Genomic DNA, 7,020 nt, shown 5'->3' with positions numbered 1-7,020 from the left:
GTGGAGCGGTGACGGAGGATGGGGGATTTGGGGGTTAAAGCTGTGCTGCGGAAGATCATTCCAGACACTTGTAACAACCCAGTTCCTGTTCCTTGCTTTGATGTTAGATCCCAAATACTTAAATCATCAACCATAAGTGCCTATACACTGTATCAATTCAAGTTTAAAATAATGACTCCTTCCTAATATCACAGCAATCACAGAGTCCTCTGTGCACCAAGATCCACAGAAACTCCCTATCTGCACTATAAACAAGAGGCAGTCTGGAGTTATTTGGCTCAGGTGTTGGTTCTCAATTGAACTGAGAAGCCTGAGGCTAGTGCAGTCTGAGAACTCTATCTGCTGATGGATATTTTTTACACATGCTGTCCTTTTGTCACATGCTGAACAGAGCTATGGAGACCGTCCTGGAAAACTGAAAGCTGTTGGACCACCATTAAAACATTTTATATTTCAATAAAGATGCAGGAAATGAACTCACCTTTTGAAAATCATCATGTTTACATGACAATGATACAGCCCCGGGGAAGATGTTTTTATTTCCTGCCTTGTTCCTGACTCCTACGTCCTGTTAGGCCCAACGTCCTTTAGTGTATTGTCTGAAGCACGTCACGACACGTCTGGTAAAATTACAGATGTCGGGTAGAATGAAACTGAACAGCTCTACAGAGGTGGTTTGTTTGTTAGCAGCAAAAAAAAGAAAAAGACATCCTAAACATTCTTCCTTCATAAAGACCAGTTTGTGTAAAGGAAAAGGCATCTGCAGGGTTACTGTGTGAGCCCCCAGTCCCAGATTGGGCAAGTTGTATCATGAAGACACTTTAGGAGCTCCTGCTTACTTCCCAAGGGAAAGAACGGATCATTTAGCTCCCTCCCTACCTCTGAAAAGTCCCTGTGGAAGTGTGATGATGAAGCACAGGACACGGCTTCAGTGCAAATTATCCCTTACTACGTTCTATTCTGTGGTGCATTAAATTGAATAGTTTTTAGTCATTAAAAGGCTGTTCTTGGGTTTTGGTGCTGATGTATTTAATGCAAACACTATTTGCATTAATGCGGTGAGACAGCAGCAACTTGTTATACAGCCTCTGCTTCAGCCTAAAAAGCTCCAGAGATTTCATCCTCCCTTAAAATGCTCTCTGCTGTCAAAAGCACAGACAACAGGTGACGGAATAGTTTAATATTAAAACTTAATTATACGTATTTATTAAAACTGCTCTGAGTTCACAGAATGATAAAAATCAAAACAGCTGCAAGATGTCCCCCCCCCCCCTCTGCTGTCACTGGTTATTCTTATCTAAGAATACCACCAGTCTTTTGTGCCTGCAGCAGATTCAGAGCAGACTTTATTATTGTCTGTCTTCATTGTATCTGGGTCGCCAGTTATTAGTTTCTACATGAAACCTCTGCTTTCAGCTGCACACTCAGGCAGATGAAGCTTTTCCACATCTGCTGTTCAGAACTCACTTTTCTCCCTTTAATCTTCACATGCATGATTCAAAATGCTTGCATTATAGAATAAAAACATCTGAAAGCATACAAGTTGGCCATTTAAACACCAAAGCAAAGCATTGGGCCTAATCCAATATTTTCTTATTCTTATACTATCATACTCTTATCATACTAAATTTCTTTCTTTTTTCTTAAAATGTACCATCCCATTTATGAAAATGATGAACACACACTAGTAAATTATCCATTTAAATAACTATGCGTTATGCTGCACCTTAAATGCACCAGGGAGCGTTATCGCAGATCCTTCCTCCCTGCAGCTGTAAGATGTTATAACCACCACTGTTCCCAACAACCTCAATAGGTTTTTACATTCATGCTGATTTTGCAGTTTCTACCTTAGTCAGTTAAATACAGGCTGCTGTCATTTTGCACCTCTCTGATGTTGCTGCTATTTTCAAATATCTGTTACTGTAAAAATGTCCATAGTTGTATATTGGTTATTCATTCTCCAGGTGCACAGTTTACCGTACAGTATTTTATTTGTTTATACATTTCTGTGACCATTTCTTTTCATATAATGTTTTGGCTGCTGTAACTGCAGAATTTCCCCATTGTGGGACTAAAAAGGGATTTTCTATTCTATTCTATTAAATTCTATTCTATTCTTTAAAAAAGTAATGATACATTTCTGTATTTTTAGACAAATTTTGAAGAATTATAGCTGTTTTTATTTCTTTTCATATTTATATTTTTCATTTTAAAATTCTTACTGTTGTGTCTTTAGGATAGGTTTACGATCTGTCGGGACAACAAATGAAAAATAGCCTTTTGGCTAATTCTGGTGGAAATCTAAATCAAATTAAAATGTACAGAATTATAATTTAGTAAAATAAAATATTTGTTTAGAATTTTTGATTTTAAAAATATATATTATAAAAAAAGGACAAGGACAAATGAATGAATGAATGAATGAATGAACCGTAAACCAACATACCTGTCAACAGGAGCAAAAGTCTGAGGGAACATTTCCTGAATTACAGAAAACACCTGATTTGATTGCCTGAAAGTGTTGCCCAACAAAATTTTAGTTCAGGTGCTCAATCAGGCTTGATTACTTGTTTTATTTAGGAAAAATTGATTGAAAGGAAATTGAAAAGATGAAATGATAGTGGCCTAGTGGTTAGTGCATGGAGTTTTGAATCCTGAGGTTTTGAGTTTGAGCCACCCATGTTGTCAAGTTTTAACGGGGAGTGGTGGGCTAGTGGTTAGGACATAGAGCTTGGAATCCAGAGGTTCTAAGTTCGAGCCCCACTCCCACAGACTACCACTCAAGGTCTATGAGCAAGACTCTTAATCCCACACTGCTCCCTGGGCGTTGAAAAGTAAATGGTGGAAAGCCGTAATTTTCAAATTGTTGAAAAGACGTTGAAAACTGGGTTAGCAACGTCTTTTCAATATTGGACTAAAGTGGGAAAAAATAAGAGCGACTAAACACAGTCCAATTTACAACAACAGTTATTTCAGGACTAAATCAAAACTAACACGGAACGACCAAGGATTTTTTTTCAGTTTGTTAGTTTTACAATATGGCATTTTAAATATTTTTCCGGATGCTGAAAGGAAGAACACAGGAAGACCAGAGTTATCCGAAATTATCCTATCCTCTTGAGCCCCGTTTCTCTGCTAGTTTGCTATTTTTTCTTTCTTCCTGAACCCTGTGTACTGAAAACAGGTTTTGAGAACCCCAGTAAAGCTTTAAAGGGGTTCTGAGTAAAGAGCATTTAGTCTCTTGAATCTTTCCCCACACTGAAGTTCACCACAGGTCAGAAAACACGACCCAGGGTTCCCCAGCATGGAGTCCTCCCCATTATTCACATAGTCCAAGTAACGTTAAAAAAGTTTTTTTTTTTAGATGGAAATCAATTACCTGGTAAAAAAAAAATTATATAAATAAATAAAAATTTTGCATATATCTCCAATCTGAGGAGGAACATAGGGATATTCTCAACAATCCAATCACAGACAACCTGAAGAACTTTGACAGACAGTTGCTTATATGAGAAGTTGGATGTGAAATAGTTAAAGCAAGGTTCTTATTTTACATCCAGACTCAAAGTGTCCTTTACTGCAAAATGTTACACTTTATAAATTTACCCTGCAAGTCAAGAACAAATGAAGTAAATTGTGTCTGTTCAGCCTTTCTAGATGCTCTTTTATTGGGAGAGATACGGTTGGTTTTATTTCAGACATTAAACCCCTATGACTTCAGTTACTGACTGTATTTTCAGGACTAATAAATTATTTTGTACTCTCAGTTTGCCACTACAACCATTTTAGGTACTAAACTGCTTTTTTCTTCTTGTGTTCCCATCAGAAGAGAAAATCTAAGTCCCTCTAAAGACAGCTTCAAAAAGCTGATAGATTAAAAGCTAAAAGGTCAACCTAAAGGAATGTGGGGAGGAATGGTAGAGCAGTGAGGGACCACCACATCCCATCCAGATTCCCACCTCATTAACTGCAGCACCTAATGACACACAGCAAGTCAAGATCAATTATGTCGCGCATGCCAGCGTTGTTTTCCCACAGAACTATCCCTCTCGGAGTGAACAATGCAGACCCTGAGGAAACAATGCAGACCTCCACTGTTTTCACATTCCTTCCCGCTGAAGGGGTGATTTCAGATAGGACCCTGCTCTCTCGGATCAGAGGATCAATGACATGACTCCACATGTCGCTCAGCAGTGAGCTGAATACTTTAGTGACCCTGTTATGTGGCTTCAGGAAAGAGACAAGTAGACAAAAGACAGAAACCTTCTGCAACAGCTTGATTGTGTGTTTATGCACTCATACGTCAATTGAAAACATAACTGTATAAACAAGGGCATAAAGAAGGCTTGAGGTTATAAACAAAACACACAAAAGAAGAGAACAGCACCGCAACTGTCTCTGTAATTAGATTAGGGATCTAGGAGGCTCCTGCAGCTACAAATGGTTATTGATCATGCAACAGGTGCTGAGGAAAATCTGAGGGCATTGTTGTGTGAAGGAATTCTCCTGTTTACCTTACTGTGTGCACGCTGGAATAAATCCATTTATGTTAATGCATAGAGATGTCTCAGAAGGAGCAAAACAATACTGTTATCAAATCCAACATTATGACAACAACATGCATCTTCACTTATTTGACACAAGCTCCATGCCAGACTCAGCAACCTTCAGTTAGCAGGTAAAACGTTAAAGCTCATGACAGGACAGTTACAGAAACACAGAACGAAAGACTAAATCGCTGCACTGAGTTAGAGAAGAAATTATCTTCTCTCTGGATTTATAATAGCAACAGCATTCAGGTTAACTTAAACTCTTAACTCCACACTGCTCCGCGAGTGCCACACAATGGCAGCCCACCGCTCCCAAAGGCGATTGGTTAAAAAGGCAGAGAGTGGATTTCCCTATTGTGGGACAATAAATGGATTTGCATCCTTGCTCCAACACACCTGAATCAATGGCTGAGTTACTCCATCAGAATGCAGCCAGTTTCTCCAGAATCCTCTCAATCATCTAATTACTTGATTCAGGTACATTAAACCAAAGGCACATCTAAATGTTGCAGGATACCAGCACCCAGGAACTGGTATTGTCCACCCCTAGTGAACTTCAGCAGTCTGAAGAACCTTTTTAGCAGCCCCAGAACTTCTTCTAAAGATTCAGCACCCTGAATGGAGGTTCTTAGCAATAAGAACTAGTTCAAGGAGGTTCTAGCGTCTGATAATGGAGGGTCTTTAGGTTGATGCAGAAGGTTCTAATGGCTGCTGAAAGAGGGTCAACAGGTTGCAAAGGTTCATTAATTAGCAACAGTTCATTAATTAGAATTGTTGCAAATGCGCCAGAAAAAGCCAAGAGGCTAGTTTTCATCTGTTGTCCCTGGACAGATCTTAAAATCTTCTTCCTAAAGAAAACACAACAATGAGAATTTTACATGTTGTGCCATGTTGAAGGTGGGAGAGAAAGATGTACAGATTACTGTGTGTACAGGGTCACTAAATTCCAAATCAGACAGTAGGACCCCTATTGAGTTTAAAAGACCACATCCAGATCCCTATCTTGTTTACAACATAATCCCCTTACTGGATGCTGTCCTACACATGTCCCAGCGGGGCTTTTTCATGCCTCAACAGCACATGCACAACATCCAGTTTCCAGCTAAGGCTTGAGGCACAGCCGCAAACAGAGGGAGACTGTGGTCTTGGAATTTTTCCGAATGTTGAATGACATCTTAAAGGAGCTGCTTGTTGAATTATTGCAAAATAAGGAAGATATTCATTTGTAGTTGTGAATTAATAAAAATTGTCCTTTGGGGGTTTAAGTAAGTAAACATTTCATGAGTCAAAGTGTCATGTGGATTTTTTTTTTCTTTGTATATTCTAAGTATCTTGCTTATTCGTTTGGTCACTCTGGTTCTCTTATTACTTCCGCCAAAGAGGTTATGTTTTTAGGAGTCTGTTTTGCCTGTCTGTCTGGGTGTTTACACGATAATTTGAAAAGTTATGGACGGATTTTATTAAAACTTTTATCTGAGGTGTCCCTCATGCCAAGCAACAATCCATTCAATTTTGGTGATGATCAAGGTCATAATAGGGATAAAGGAATTTTTTTTAAGATTCTCTAACATTGGAAGACAGGTATATTTGTGAAGATTCTAAGTCATCCAGGTCATGGTCAAGCTTGAAAAATTCAGTCAGGCATCTGGAAACAAAGTTTTCTAGAAGACTTTTCAGCTCTTATCCAAGAGGCCTTGTCAGTTCTAAGTGTTGGTAGGGAGCACTGAGATTATTGTACTGTAGGTGTAACAAAATAATCAGGGGGAAAACAAAAGGTGGCTCTGATCCCTCCTACTGGATAAGGGCGGGGAGGGGGGTGTTAATGGTTATTAGGGGGTTCTGATGGGTCATTAACTCCCTCGTCAGAGTGGTTCAATCACATGCCTCTTTGAAATGTGAGTCAGATGACTGCAGTTGAGGTGAATCTTATGGTTATTCTTCCTGAAAGTGCTTTGTAGCAGGGTGAAAGGTTATGTTTAAGACCACCTCCTCTGTCCAGAGATGGTTTTTCCAACATTAAATGGCTTCATTAACCCCACGCTCAAACCATCTTTCTTCCTTGGCCAGAATATATACATTGTTGTTGTAAAATAAGTGACCTTAACATGTAGCCTTCAGTTGTAGGTGAACAGCAGATTCCTGTCCTTAGGAATTGGCTCTCCTCTGTTGAGCCATGCACCTGAGTAGTGGTCGCTTGGTCTCTGCAATGTACAGGTCTGTTGATTGATTGACTTTATTGATCTCACTGTGGAGAAATGTATTCATTACTTCCGCTGAAATAGTAAAAAAAAGGGAAGGAAAAGGTGCCAAAGGAAAAAAAAGGTGCATGGGGTATAAACTGTATATACAGTGCGTCCATATATATGAGCTGTTTTTTTATTATTATATAGGGTTAGTGCATAGGGTAATTACATAGTATTTATATAGATGGATATTTGTATATATATAGCCATTGCACTGGGTGTCA

This window comes from Cyprinodon tularosa, unplaced genomic scaffold (assembly GCF_016077235.1).
Source record: "Cyprinodon tularosa strain WSP-4 unplaced genomic scaffold, ASM1607723v1 ctg474, whole genome shotgun sequence".
Taxonomy (NCBI): Eukaryota; Metazoa; Chordata; class Actinopteri; order Cyprinodontiformes; family Cyprinodontidae; genus Cyprinodon; species Cyprinodon tularosa.
The sequence above is the reverse complement of the archived record's forward strand: the minus strand, read 5'-3'. Positions refer to the sequence as shown.